Consider the following 16,217-nt stretch of genomic DNA (forward strand, 5'->3'; position numbering starts at 1 on the left):
CGAGGGAGAGTCATCATTCAGGCATAGGTCATTCACTTCTGTATTAGATAACGAACTGAATGGCAGGCTATTTTGTAACATTTGGTTCATTACATAGTTTACGAAACTCTAGTAATTTTAGCCCACTTCATTTTTGATGAATCCAACGACTACATTTATCACAGTAGATTCCCCTTTCCCTATTGTTTACAGTTTTTTTACATCCATGACATGGTAAATTTCTTTCATTGAGATTCATACGGGCAAAATAAAAATGAATAAATTCAAAAGTATTCTTGCGTTATTGCTGCTGTTCAGTCGGGATTAGGGCTATTCTAGCGTATCATAATTTTTTCAATCTGTAATTATATCATAATATCTGACACTGTTCTAATAATTATTTTCTTACCGTTACGAAATCCATAAATGTCCCCATTCATAGTCCAAACGTTTTTAAGTCCAAGAACTCTTCTAGCTCCGGTGAGGAGTTCGACTCGTCGTTTTGTTAGCGATTCAGTAATTGAAAGTCCGGTCTTTTTCAGTCTTCTTTTCATTGAGTAGATCAAATTTTTGGAGCTTCGACGAACAAATTTAACTATAATTGGAACATTCCCTCTACTATCTGCCGGGAGGATATGCGTTACATCTATATCCCCATACTGTATGGGCCACTCCCTGCTTTTGGTATACGTTTACAACCATGCAGTATGATACAGTTTCTTCTCCAATATTGTTCTAAATTATCAATTGTAATTTCGTTTTTTATGGTGCTTTCTTTAATTTGTTCTACCATTTTGGTTAAGCACTCAAGTTTATTGGAAATACTAATAGATTTCTCTTCCAGAGCATCAAATTTGCTTGTTGGAAGATTAGGTACCGGTATTCCATTATTGTTGACCTCCATGTTTGATTTTTCAGAATTCTGCTTTGCTCCAATTTGATTTCTCGTTGTTACCGGTACAAGGACGTTGCCAGAATTTCTGATCTTAGATAATTTATTTTCAATTTCGAATCTTGCTTTCTTTTCCCTCAGCAATATCGCGTTGCAGTTCTTGTTGTTGCTTTTGCAGACATTGTAAGGTCGCTAACACATCTTTCATGAGTTGACTATGGTTGTTGCTTTCTTTAAAATTCTCCATGTTGCGGTATTTCACGTAGTCCAATACGGTATTCAGTTGTTAGTAGGTACAAGTTAATAGTATTGTTAAGTTAGCTAGAACGTTAGCCTAAGTTAATCAGCAGTACATCTTAATCGAATAGAGAATCAGAAACCGGGCTAGTGTGCTTTTTTGTTGCCAGTTAGGAGACAAATTTACGACCCAGTGTCGCTGATGTACGGCCGAGATCGCCGTTAATTCTGTCGCAATTTTGATCCCTGTACTGCGGCGGAACACTCTAAAGAAACTCGCGTAACAGCAGTTTGAGTGGGCTTACCATACGTCCCGGTTTAGCCGGGACAGTCCCAGTTTTGGCATGTTTTTCTGCCTTCCCGGCCATAGACTTAAAAATGTCCCGGCTTTGCAGTATGACAGTCATAATAGATTTTCTATTCGATACTATTAGAAAAAAAAATCATTTTTAACGGAGGCAGCCGATTTACCACTGATTTGACACTCTAAATGAAAAAAGAGAAAATTCCCACCGAAATATTTGGTTCACAAGGTTTTCTACTTCTTCCACCCTTTGTGTAGGCGTTTAACATTTCCACCCTAACAACCCCACCCTAATCAATGCGAAGATCAACCTTCTTGCAAGCCTGCAAACGTACTATAACCACCCAAGGGAAGCATAAAAGGTTTTCAAGATTTAAATAATTTATCAAAACAGTAAATATTCGGCGAAATTGACTACTAAAAATCGCAAATAAATACAGTCGTAATGAGAAAGTCAAGTTACGCCCTTTTTGTTTTTTTAATGAGAATTCTTCATTTGGCAGAAGCAGTAGGCATGCTGTGATGAATGTCAAGCTTTTCTGCTACTTAATGGTATTTGTAGATTGAAAATTCTGTAACAAGAGTCCATCACTGCCATTGCTTTTGTGTAATTAAAGCTTCCATTCGAACTGTGGTCTAGTGATAATCCAGAGTTCATCATTGGAATGGACTTACAATCTAAAAATACAAAAAAAAAAAGATTAGATGAGTATGTCTTTTGCAGTTGAGAAAAGGGTCGCATGTTAACTTCGAACATATTCGATGAAAATGTTTCTAACTGAATTGGAGTCCTTGTACTGGGCAAGTAATTTATGATAGTAATTTATAAAAGTAGTGAGCAACACAGACTAGCTTATTTTTCAGTTTGTCTTCTTACCAATAGGTCATATTGAAATAGACGATAGAAGTTATATCCCAATCCACAAGGGCTAGACATAAGTAATAAGTATTGGTTCTAACTCTTCATTATTTCAAAGCGTAGAGTGATATTCATCATACATCTACCTATAAGCTATATAGAGTCAAAAATTTCAACAATATGTTTGTAATGGTGACATTATTTCATTCATTCTCAACACTGTATTTTACACCCAAATACAACGCACTAGATTTAAAACATGTACCATTATTAGACTTGCATATATTAATTGTACAAAATAACAAGACCTACCTATCAGTTGTTCACTGCTCATCTGCTATATTTCTCCCATTTAGTTCCTCTGCTATTAGCTACTTGTGAGTTCCAATACTGTGATCATCTTCATTTTCAAGAAGATCAACATCCTGAATAGAAAGTTATTTTCAACAATATGTTAGTAATGGTTACATTTTTTCATTCATTCTCAACACTGTATTTTACACCCAAATACAACGCACTAGATTTAAAAACATGTACCATTATTAGAATTGCAAATTATATTTATTGCACAAAATAACAAGACTCACCTATCAGTTGTTCACTGCTCATTTGCTATATTTCTCCCATTTAGTTCATTTGCTTTTGCAACGGTACGACTTAAGGTAGGTGCTCGCCACTAATACAGTCTAGTAATACTGTAATAATTAGTTCAGAAGATCCAATGTGCTGCAAAGACACACAAACAGATTCGAAGTTCACGATGCAAACGAAGAGACTTTATTAAAATAGTGTAAAATCCACGCTTAAAGCATATAAAATAGGAGCGACAAAATACGGTCCTTACTCAGCGACAGCAAAGAAGAAAGACACCGCGAATCCGAAGCAGTTCACATATGCAGTGGTGGTTGGAGTCGGGTAACTGAATACAACTATTGGGCGAATTAGGGCTCAGACTCCACACACCAATGCATATGCAATAACCAGACAAGAAATATAAATAAAATAATAAACAATAAAAAATAGTACAAATCCAGTCCCGCCACAATACCCCCCTTTTCATTAGAGAAAATGAACAAAATATTTACTCTCAAAAGAAAAAACATCCCCGAAGAATTGTATTAAACACAGTAAGAATACAAAACTCGTAAAAAACACAATGTGTACGTCTATCGGCAGGTATTAGCAAAATATGAAACACAGTGGAACGAAATATCAAACAGTAGAAAGCATTCCTGAAAGTATGACAAATATAAAACATACTATTTACAAAATACACAATAAAAATACAAAAAGTTCCCAACTACAAAATCAAATAAACCCTATCTAAAAACACTAACTAGTCCTACCTAAATATTTACATTATAGCACAATTCCCAATGTAATTCAAAACAAAATGTTACAGCGCATAAATCAAGTATGAAAATCATCCAAGTAGGCAGGTCTACGCCTTGTCCTACCAGAACGAGTAACAGTGTGATGATCAGAATCCCTAACAGGCAAATCAGGATTGAAGTTTACTTCTGGTTCAACTCCAACAGAAATAACAACATCCTGTACATCATCATTGGAAATAGCAATATTGTCTGGGAAATCAGCATTAATAACAGGCACACTATCGCAATCTTCAACCAAGTATAAACGAAGATGATCAACATGAGCTATTCTACAATTACAAGTGTTAACATTTTTGATACCATAAACAAAATGTGAATAAAAATCTAACACTTCAAAAGGGCCTATCCAAACAGTCGAAAGTTTTCTACTCTTAGGAGGATAAAAATACCACACAAGATCACCAACATTAAAAGACAAAGGCTTAACAGTTGCAGTAAAATTACGTTTCTGTCGAACAGCAGATTTACCTAACTGTTCTCGAGCAAATTCAAAAGCTTCAGATGTAGCATTATCAAACCATTCAACAAATTCATCATAACACTTAGGAACATTATGATCAGGATGTTTACCAAAAAGTAAATCAGTCGGCAAAGAAATTTCACGGCCTAAAATCAAACGATTTGGAGTAAAACCTGTACTTTCATGTACAGTAGATCTATAAGCCATTAAAAGATAAGGAATGTGTTCATCCCAGTCTGTGCGACTAGTATCCACAAATGCTTTAAGCATTTGCTGCAAGGTCTTATTCATTCTTTCACATAGATCATCCAATCTAGGATGATAAGGAGTCGTACGAGTTTTATCAATTTCAAATAACGAACACATATGCTTAAACAAATGAGATTCAAAATTAACCCCTTGGTCACAATGAATAATTCTAGAAGTACCAAATATACTAAAAAATTCCGTTACAAGTACATCGGCTGTTGTACTGGCCTTTTGATTAGGCAAAAGATAAGTCTCAACCCATTTAGTAAAATAGTCTGTGACTACTAACAAATGTTCATTGCCCTGTTCAGTTTTAGGTAAAGGACCCACAAAATCAAGACTAATTCTGAGAAGTGGCTCAGTACAAATCATTTTACACATTTCTGCACGTCGTTTCCCATGAGGGGTTTTGGTAGCAGTGCAAGCTTTACAATAACGACACCAAGAAGATACTTGACTGTGCATTCTAGGCCAATAAAATCGTTCACTCAATTTTTTATAAGTTCGTTCTTTACCCAAATGTCCACCAGTACGCAACTAATGGAGTTGTCGGTACATTTCGCGACGCAAAACTAAAGGCAACACCATTTGAAAAATGGATTTCCCTACAGGCGCGGATGGCAAAATCTGGCGATGAAGTACACCATCGATGACTCTCAATAATTTCCACTGGCTGCACAAGATTCGAACTTCTCTGGAGAAAAACAAGAGTTCTGCAGCTGGAGGTGGTTGATCCAACGTTTCCTTCATTGTCAGTACTTTAGAGATGTTATCGTCCTTCATCTGCATCTCACGCATATCGGTCGATGAATACGAAGCGAGCCATTCCGTAGAATTACCATGACTCGGTTGCAAAGCAGCAACTTTGACAGTTTCCAATTCACACGGCTGATAGCCATTCCCACAACTAGTGCAGGATTCACGCTCACATCGACGACGAATACGACTCAAACCATCAGCATTGCCATGTTTGGAACCAGCACGATGTTCAACTGTAAAATCGTAAGTGTCCAGAACTGATATCCAACGAGCTACAATGCCTTCAGGATCTTTAAAATTCAGAAGCCAACGTAATGAGGCATGATCAGTTCGTAGCTTGAAATTTCGACCCCACAGGAAATGACGAAAATGTTTAACCCCCCATTGCAAAGCAAAAAGTACACTCTACGTAGCACAATATCTCTTCTGCGCCTTGTTAAGGGTAACGCTGGCATATGCAATGACCTCGTCATTCTGAATATGACTTAAAACTGCGCCAGCTCCAAAACCAGAACAATCAGTATCTAAAATGAATTCGTCTCCATCTTCAAGTGGAAATGATAAAACAGGAGCACGAACTAAAAGTTCTTTCAAGCGAAGTAAAGCGACATCACACTGCTTTGTCCAAGCAAATTCTACTTTCTTTTTCGTCAGATAAACAAGAGGATGTGCAATGGTAGAGAAATCTTCAACAAATTGTCTGTAATAATTACAAAATCCAAGAAATGACTGCAATTCTTTGACATTAGCAGGAAGTTTACACTTCTCCGGCTTGAATTTAAGTCCAGCAGCACGAATTCTTACAAAAGCTTCACGTAAGCTGCTCATGGCCAGATCAAAGTTTTCTCCATAGGACAAAATATCATCCAAGAATGCAAGACATATTTTCCATAGAATTCCAGCCACAATTTTGTCTATTAAACGCTGGAAGCAAGATGGCGCATTGGCCAGACCGAAGGCAAGAACACGGAATTGAAAATGATTATTCCCTGGCAAGCTGAATGCTGTTTTTTCCCGATCTTCTGGGTCAAGTTCTACTCGCCAGTACCCACTCGCCAAGTCCAACGATGAAAACCACTTTGCTTTACCCAATGCATCCAAAATATCATCAATTCTTGGCAAACTGTAGGCATCTTTGATGGTTACCAGATTAATTTTCCGGAAATCGATACAAAAACGACAACTTCCGTCTTTCTTGGGAACGAGAACAATAGGCGAATTATAGGGACTTTCACTCGGTTCTATTACACCTTGATCAAGCATGTTCTGTACTTGTTTCTCTGCGATTTTTCTCTTCGCCCATCCCATACGTCGCGGTGGAACTTTGATTGGTTCAGATGTTGACGTTTTAATCTTATGTTTGACTACAGAAGTTCGTCCCAGTTTGCCATCAGGACCAGCAAAAACATCCTGAAATTCGACGAGCAAATCACGAACACTTTGACGTTGTTCAACCGTGAAATCTTCTGGATCGTCGACGAGCTTCTTTAAATGTTCAGGTAGTTCCCTGTTGGTGACGAGGCGTCCACCATTCCGGGAAATAAAAATAAACCACGACGGCCATACTCGCTCTCAAACACACATGCAGCCTCTGCCACAGCTATGACGTCACTAATGGGTTTCCACGGGCAATTCAAACGACCATAAATCACCATCTCACTCCCTCTGGGCACAGTCACACATTTATCAACAACAATTCTACAACTAGACGAAACAGGCTTAGTCAGGGAAACAGTTTTACCATCAACCTCCATTTTACTCACAGACATATGCAAAACACAGTCATGCTCTTGGAAATAATTCATACCAAGCAAACCATAGGGGGCACCATGATCAGCAACAATCACTCTCTGAACAGCACACACAGAATCAATACAAATTTTCAAATCAATCATACCACGTGCTTTCAGAGAAGTTCCATTACCAGTTTGAAAACAAACATCACAAGGAGACAAATCACACTCCTTTCCACCAATAGAACAAAAAACTGCATAATCTATAAGCGTAGCAGCGCTACCAGAATCAATAAGAAAATCAATAAGAAAATCAATAAAAAAAATAACAACAACATAAAAATAACATTTCGTGTTCAAAACAAAGAAAACCCTTAAATGACCAAATCAATATTTATCGTTATGTTCCGTTATATACAGAAATCACATGGTAACAGCTATGGATTTGATTTACTGAGCAAAAGTTTTAATAGACAAGGCGACCAATCCAAGGTATGAATTATATGATAATAAATAGATAATTTAAGTAATAAAGTAAAAGTTCAACCCTTTGCCATTTATATTATTCAGTCCGTTAACGAAGTTCTGTTGGGTTTTGAGCTGGTTTTATATTTCACAAGTGACACAGATTGAATAATCTCTTAGGTTCTTTCTCGAGATCTCCAAGTCAAATTTATTTTTTCCGGCTAGTAAAAAAGATAAATTTTACACAAAATACGAAGTGAAAAGATAACCATAGTCACACATTTCAACTGGGGAAGAGACCCGCGAAAAACCAAAGCTGGTTACCCAGCAGCTTTTATACTGCATAGAAAAGTAATAAATCGGAGGCACGTAGAGCATCATTTGTGTACAATTCGGTGTTTTGACGAAAACCAGACAACCACGCCTCATCTTCATTGTTGTAGTTTCTCCACTTGACAGCGAGAGCAGTTTGTTCTGTAACAATAAAAATCCAAACGTTCTCAAACTTTTGATGCCGTGCCCCCTTTTAGAATTTGTCAAGTCTCGAGCTCCACCTATTAAGACTAACTCGCTAACAACAATCTACAAATAACACATAATAACTTATTCAAAAAATACGTTGAAAATACGTGGATGGAATCACAATCTACAAACAACAAAGAAATAAATCCTCTGTCACTAAGACAAAAATGTGAAATTTGAGATTCTCCCAGTAATATACCAGCCCTAGGCCGAGATAATACATATGGTAGGCGTGGTCACTTTCACGCATGAATAATTTCTATTTCACGATTGACTGCCTATTCTGTCTGATTTCCATAAACTGAAAGTGCAATAACAAAGAAACTCACGCATGATCGAATCACTGTTTATTATCGTGTTTGGTTATATAAAGAAATCGCAAGGAGACAGGTATGGATTTTCTTTTTGAACAAAAATTTCAATAGACATGGCGATCAATACAAGTATAGGGTTATACGGTTAATGATAGTAAAGAAATAATAAAATTACCGTATTTTACGGATCGTAAAGAACATTTTGAATTAAAAATTGACCGTGTGTCTCACAATCAGGTGCGCCTTATGTATAGATCAGATAAGATAAGTTTATTTCGACTCCATAATGAGCATAAAAGGCGATTGAATGAGTAATAAAAACAAGAAAATAAAATCAGGCAGTGATTTATTGCTGGCACTAAAAACCAGACGTGGTAAGATTGTTTTATAAACATGTACGATGTCAACTAAGAGTTTGATCGTGTTCATATTTTATTGATAGTTAATTAAAACCGTAAATTCAATAATTTTCATTTCGTTCTCATTGTGACGAAATAAACAAGTTTCGGTCAGATCATAGAAGCTTGCAATTATGAATCATTAATTCTGCATATGTGTAGTTAACGCAAAACTAGATTATTATAAACTTTTTATAAAGTAGTACCCCAATGCGCTTTATTCAAGGAGCGTGAATGTTCGGAACAGCACAGAATATTTTATGAGAATTGGGAGGATCTGTATTTTGTGTGGAATTATAATAACAAGGTTCAGTGTTTCAAATGTTGCGCAATTATCACTGTTCGAAAATGATATAAAATCCGACGGTATTACGGCTCATTACACAGGAAAAAAATACCGTGATATACTAAAACAATTCGTCACGAAAAGGTATCGCCATTAAAATTTTCACTGATGAAACTGAAATTTTTTTTTCTCAGATGTAAACAAAACTTGTAAAGATTTGTTGAAAGCAGGCTTTGCCATAAGTGAGATGATTACAAAATTGTCGCGTCATTTCGTTGAAGTAAGCTTTATTAAATGTTGAAGGTTTGTGAAGTAATTAGCAGCAATTTTTTTAACAATGAAGGGTAACAAATCAGCTTTTCGCACACGACTAACGGACGAGAGTTTATATGCTGTCTTAAATATCAATTGTGTACCTAATAAATTTTTTTAATGATCAATAAATTTTTAAAAGTGGCACGCGACATATTTTGAGTCGGAGACCCCTGTCTTAGACTGTACAAAAACGGGAGTGTGACGAACAACACTAGCAAAGAATCCATTAACAATTGAACAAATAACGAAGTTATGCATGGGAAAGGAGGAATAAAGAGTTTCAAAAAATAAAGGTGGTTTCAGATAAAAACGAAAATATTTACTAGTATTAATGGGCTTTATAGTAGAGGTAGTAATCATTGACAAAGTATGGCAGGATCCAAGATTGCTTGATAACTGACCTTATACTTCATGCCTGTCCAGACGGAAAAGAATGATCGACCAGCAGGTATGAGTGAGCGAATATGAGACTACAACTTTTGATAATGATCGAGGTCGTAAATATTTGCCGGTTTTCCTTTCATTGATTTGCAGATTGATTCTGCATCGCTGAAAGTGGCATTATTTGCACACAACTTCTCGGAAGCATTTGGTAGGAGGAATGTATGTGATACTACATTCATCTGAAAACAAGAGAGAAATGTCAAAATACAAGGACACGTCAGCATTGGGGAAACACGAGTCATGACATCGTCTCTAGAAGAACTCGAGTAATCTAAATAGAATGACTCGAACTCTGACCCAATTAAGTGATTGACTCGACTTCGGACTTGACTCGAGATCATACACTACTCGAATTTGACTTGAGTTCCTGTGTGACTCGAAATCGTGCGTAACTCGACTTTGATATTCTGCAAGACTCGACTAACAATTTATTTGAGGCTCGAAAGAACTCGAGTATGCTGGTTGAAATGACTAGTACTCAGCCAACTGCAATAAGACGTAATTTAGTAATTGACTCGATTACGGACTAAAACTTGTCTCGAGATCATGCGTGACTCGACTTCGGGTTTGTGTATGGATGGATTGACACGACTCACTCAACCGCCTGTGAAACTTGACTCAGTGATAGCTGACTCGTACTTGATTCAAGATTCGGGTAACCCGTGACTCGTGGCTGGGTGAAATATTGCGCTCCATAAGACTCGAGGAATAATTGAATAAAAAAAAACTAGTATATGGCTTCGAAGATCTAATAACGAATTCGCTAAATATAAATAAAAATTTGGCCGAATGTTGAAAGAATTTTTCCCGATGTCAGATGAACGTATGCGCATAAGATTATTTCCGATGTCATATGAAGGTGTTTCCATAAATTCGACATGATGAATTATAGTTGAAAGTCTCATATGACCCAGAAAAAAAAAAACTTTACTCAAAGATGAGTCTTCCCTACTACTGAAATAGTGCGTGTAATGCACCACAATAATTTTATATAGTTTATGTATCTCTTGGCGTTTCAGCGGTTGGCCGTTTCCCTGGTACTCACGTGGTAAGCCAAGCCAAGATAGCGGACACCAAAAGTAGTATGTGTGCTTGGTTAAGCTTAGGCCACACTTTCAGATACAAACACCATTGTAGTCACTTGGCTAGTCTCCGAACCCGTAAAAAAAATAAAATAAGGAAAATTGGAATAAAATTATGGCCTGCCCCTAACATGGTACACATACTACGTACCGGCGTCCGCCATCATGGTACGCATACTTCAGGAGTACATTTACCCTCATGAGTCCCCCTAACTTTGGAGATTAATCGTATCAGAAACAAACCTTACCCAGTGTAACCTACTTTTCAACGTGACCCGGTAGCACAAGGTGTCACATAGAGAAAACTAACAAATCGAAAGCGCATCTCCCAAATCCTTGTCCAAACACAACCAATTGTTGAAAACTTGTAATGAAATGGTAATTCGGAGAATTGATAGCATAACATGAAATGCTCAGCAATACACAAACATCACAATAGACGGAAATGAAAGATGGAAGACGGTTTTCTAAAACAAAATAACAGGTTTTAGAACACTTATAAAACTGAATAATACCAAATTCAGCAATGATCCAAATATAAATAACATACCGATAATATTTATGACACCGGGTAGGAAAACTTTGCGAATCCACGAGAATACTTCACAATCTGTTAACAATGACAATATTTAATACACATACATCAGTGAACATCAAATTATGCAACTTAAAATACTAGCATTCTTACCCAAAAATCATTGCATAATACATTCTGGAAACATCAGCACACTTTCTTTACAGTAACAAATGTACGGCACAATATCTTAACACCAAGGGCAACAACCCAATAAAATCCAGTTACTAACTAATTTAGATGTCTAAGTCATCTACAAGATAAACATAATAAACAGCAATAATTAAATCACAATATTACCAACACAAAGAAACTTTAAAAACTTGACTTGGCAGCAAAACAGCAGCAAAGTATGGTGCAATATCCATTAATGTCGGCGAACTCGACTTAACAGCGCTACATGTGGCAACAATATTATTGCCAAACAATAATACTTGGATCTTGTGGATCGTGACGTAACACCCAGTACTGTTTGTTCAGCAAGCGAGCCACAGATAATAGTGAGAAAGAGAAGTATTTTAACGGAATCCATGTTTGCTTCTAGAAAGATTTAATGACGCAAAAAACTGCTTAGATATAAAGTAAATAGCCTACTGTAAAAACAATGCATGGTTATTATAAGTTTCGCGACTTTTTTTTTTTACATAATTCAATTTCATATACGAATGCATCAGAGCAAGAGCGTACATGAATGAATGAGTAGTCGGTCTTGGCTGAAATATAAAAGTGCATTTGTGTCAGGGTGCAGCAAGACTCTTGAATAACATAAATTCCTGATTCTCAAACTCAAACAAACACCTACTAATTTTATCTCTTCTCGCGGAACACCAAGAAACTAGAGGGTAAAATTTGGGACCTCCGAAAGTATGTGCACCAAGATTGCGCACAACCTGAACATAGTATTTTGAACCAGGTTAGGGTTCAGGTTGTGCGCCATCTTGGTGCATCCGGAGCGCCAAAATTTGTAGGAGGTTTCAGAATATTTTAGCACAAAGTAATATTAGAAAGTTTGCTGAAAACTTAACAATTAAGAATTAGGCCGGCGGATAACGATGGACGAAAACCCCACGCATTCTAGACTGGCACGAGGCCTGTCCGCCTGTTCAGATGTATGTATGTATGTATGTATGTATGTATGTATGTATGTTTATTCGTCTCGTAAAAGCAAAAAAAAGGAGTTAGTAAATATCAACATTGAAGACGGGATGGATACACAAGACCATACTGGCCTAAAACACATGAACGTGCGGCATACACCCCTTATGATAAGCATAAAATGCAATAAATCGAATAAGTATAATATGGTCCTTCATACAGACAGTTGTGCCAGGAGGGTGGATTAGGCAACATGGGTAACGGTGGAGTATGCCCAACTGTTTGTACAAAGGAGTTGGTAGGACAAGACAACATCAATAAATAGAGACAATACAACATGAAATATAATACATGATATATATACATGAGAAAAAAAATTTGGACATATAGCACCCTCGAATAATGATAACACATACTATAAATGGAAGAAATAGTCAAGTTTATAAGAGAATGTGCATATATGGTATGTACCACTCAAGGGTGAGTGTCTTTAGTAATAAATGGCTAATCTAGCAAAAATGCGTTCCTTCCAGGCTTGGGGAAATGCAATGTAATAAGTTCTGTCAAGTTATACGCCTTTTCAAGGTACTTTGTATTTTATAGTTCTGAATACCGCTAAAAAAGATCAGGATTCAAAAAAAGGATATTCAGGTTGCATTTCCATAAAACCTATCATGATCGCATTTCAGCCAGACAATTCAAAGTATAAAAGTATATTGAAATAGAGAGCAATAAATTATAAAGAGTATCATTTTGCCACGTCATGGAATTTCCAAATTGAATTAAAATAATAATAAAATAGGGGTATCCTGTGATGAAGAAAGAGTTAGGATTGTTCGATTTAGTGCTGATAATAAAGTAAAAACAATAATATAATTGAATAATATGATATCCCAGAATAAAGAAAGGAATGAGATTGTTTAATTTGGTGCTTGGCGAGAATAATGGAATGAAGTTAAATAAAGCAGCATGCTACTTTAACAGTGATCATTGTCCCTATTGTTTGCTACATTTAAATTTAAATTTTGTTTCTTTGTCTGATTATTTAAGCATGGTGATGAAATTGGAATGGAGTGCTAGTTATTGAATCAGTCCATTGTTTCATGTTGAATTTGGGTGAAGTATCCTGTGGAGTTATTGAAATTGCCATCTGTTCTATGGCGACTGAAGATTTCGGCCGGTTGCTGATAGTTGTCCAATCAAAATCATGTACGGTTCTCCTTTTCAGTGTTGAATTCACCTTAAAAATAATCTCAAAGACAGTAATATGTTCAAAGCAGAGAAATTTGCTAATATGACGATAATATATATTGTTAAGTTTGGAACGAAATTCTGAGTTTTATTTTGACTTTTTGATGTCATCAGGTAAAAAATTCCAAGCTTTTGGCCCACATACTACAACTGATTCTTTTGAAATACTTTTACTGACAAATGGAATAAAAAAATTATCTTTATTTCTGCTGTTTGAATTTTGGTTTGCTCGGAACAAGCTGTTCAGACTGGACGGGAGTTCTCCAATGTAGCAAGAGAACATCATAGTACATAGTTCGAAGTTAGCTAAATCATCTCCTCGTAGTAGCCCATACTCTTTAAATAGGTCATTGACTTTTTCTAGATTTCCTCTATGGAAAACTCTTCTAATAAAACGATTACAAACACTTTGAATTTTTTTTAGAATGGAAGATTGGCAATGAACATGAGCTGAGGCACAGTATCGATTATGGCTTTCTATTAGAGAGTGGGATATTAAACAGGAAGTGTTCAAATTGTTGGCTATTTTCGTAATGGCACTGAGAGACGATCTTGTTTTCGATAGCACCAGCTTTGTGTGTTGTTTCCAGGACAATTTATCATCGATCGTTACACCCAGAAAGCGAGTCTGGTTAACCCTTTCTATATTTATTCCATTCAATTTCAGATTTTGTTGCGCTATTGGACACTTTTGCTTTGACGCGCTAAATACTATATAATTTGTCTTGTCTACATTAATAGTAAGTTTGTTAGCAGACAACCAAGTTTGAATATTTTCTAAGTCAGTATTTGCTGTGGTCAAAAGTTCAGGCAAGTTTTTGCCTCGAAGATATGGTGTTGAGTCATCGGCAAACAGTATGATATCAGAGTGAAGAAGACAATTTGGAAAGTCGTTAATAATGACTGAAAAACACAATGGAGCCAAAATAGAACCTTGTAATGTGCCTACAGTCAAATTACAGTATGTGCTAGATGCTACATCATTATATATTACTACTTGTTTCTTTCCTGATAAATAGCTTTTGAACCAGTTATAGCTCTGACCTCTCACATTAATATGGTGCAATTTGGCTAGTAATATGTCATGGTCAATCCTATCAAATGCCTTGGAAAGGTCTAAGAACATACTAAGAGTATACTCATTCTTATCAAATCCCTCTAAAATTTTACTGACAAGAAGAGATGTTGCATGGCATGTATAGTGATTTTGGCGAAAACCGAATTGCTTGGAATAAAAGAAATTTTTTCGATCTAGGAAACTGTTGAGTCTTTTGTACATAATTTTTTCGAGTACTTTGGAGAAAGCGGGAAGTAAGCTGGATTGGTCGGTAGTTTTTTACTTGAACTGGTTTATGTATTTACCAGATTGTAAGGAACAGTTAAAGATATGTGTAAGAGCACAGATACAATTCCAAGGCATTGTTTGTATTACTTTAAAGGGAATTTCATCTATACCACAACTGGTTTTAGGTCGAAAAGATTTCATAATAATTTGGACTTCGAACGCTGATGTCGGGGCAAGAAACATGGAAGTTTTACTGGGCTGCCCCATATATTGCTTAAAGTCATCCCTTGTGGTATGAGGAAACCGTTCAATCATTTTATTCCCAATTGTAGAAAAGTGTTAGTTAAAATGATCTGCTATTTTGACAGGATCAGAGGTATCCTGTCCATTAATAGAAAATACTTTTGTTATATTTGGTTTAGAACGCCCAAGCAGATCGTTCATAGTACGCCAAGTTTTCTTAAGATCATTACGATGTCTACCTAGTAATGACTTATAGTAATTTTGTTTTTTCACAGTTATCAATTTCTCATATTTTTTCTTGCATTCTAAATATTTGTATTTAGTCTGTTCTGATTTTTCAGTAAGATAATTTTTGTATAGTTTATGCTTTTTCTTCTGCATTTTTAAGAGTTCCTTGTCAAACCATTTATTAATAATTTTAGTATTTCTCTACTTTAGAGGGAAACAAGTGGTAAAAGATTCAGTGAAATACTCATTGAAAATTCTGAAGGCTATATCGGGATCTGTTTTGCTGAACACAATCGAAAAAAAGTCACTTTGTTCTAGCATGAGTTTAAAATTATCTATATTTGTGGTATTATATTGCCTAAAGTATCCGTTTTCTGTCTTGCGATGTTTTTTCTTCAGTGGAATGCAAACTAGGACTGGCAGGTGGTCTGAAATAGGATCGACTATTATTGCACTAGGGGGTTTACAATCGAAGATATTAGTCCAAAGATGGTCAATGATTGTAGAGCTGCTTTGAGTGATTCGAGTTGGCTTTGATAATCACCGGATAAAATGAAGCCGAATTCATCAGCTCACAAAATTCGTCTACAGTCTTGTTATTTGTTTCAAGAAGATTATAATTTAGGTCTTCCATGATAATACTATTTTTCGATAATGATTAGAGTGTTGATTCGAGAATACTAATAAATTGATCATTGCTTTGACTATCTGATAAAGGGGATCTGTAAATTGTTCCACAATTCTATCTTTCAAATAAATGTCTATAAAAATGGATTCAAAAATTCGCTCATTCATAACTGAAATGTCAGGTCTAGCCTTGAAAGTAATATTGCTTTTGATGTATAGGCC

General features: G+C 36.0%; 1 protein-coding gene and 1 long non-coding RNA gene across 2 annotated transcripts in view; one reads left to right on the top strand and one right to left on the bottom strand.

Annotated features, from left to right (window-relative positions):
- Window positions 1-16,217, top strand: part of LOC120335200 (N-acetylglucosamine-1-phosphodiester alpha-N-acetylglucosaminidase-like) — a 220,740-nt gene that overhangs the window by 105,632 nt on the left and 98,891 nt on the right. The gene's annotated exons all lie outside the window — the stretch shown is intronic.
- Window positions 10,960-11,516, bottom strand: LOC144419917 (uncharacterized). Its single transcript, XR_013474376.1, has 3 exons — window positions 11,381-11,516; window positions 11,243-11,302; window positions 10,960-11,159 (listed from the first exon to the last, which is right to left on the bottom strand). It is a non-coding gene; the product is annotated as an uncharacterized LOC144419917 (long non-coding RNA).

Source organism: Styela clava, chromosome 1, assembly GCF_964204865.1.
Source record: "Styela clava chromosome 1, kaStyClav1.hap1.2, whole genome shotgun sequence".
NCBI classification, from domain to species: Eukaryota; Metazoa; Chordata; class Ascidiacea; order Stolidobranchia; family Styelidae; genus Styela; species Styela clava.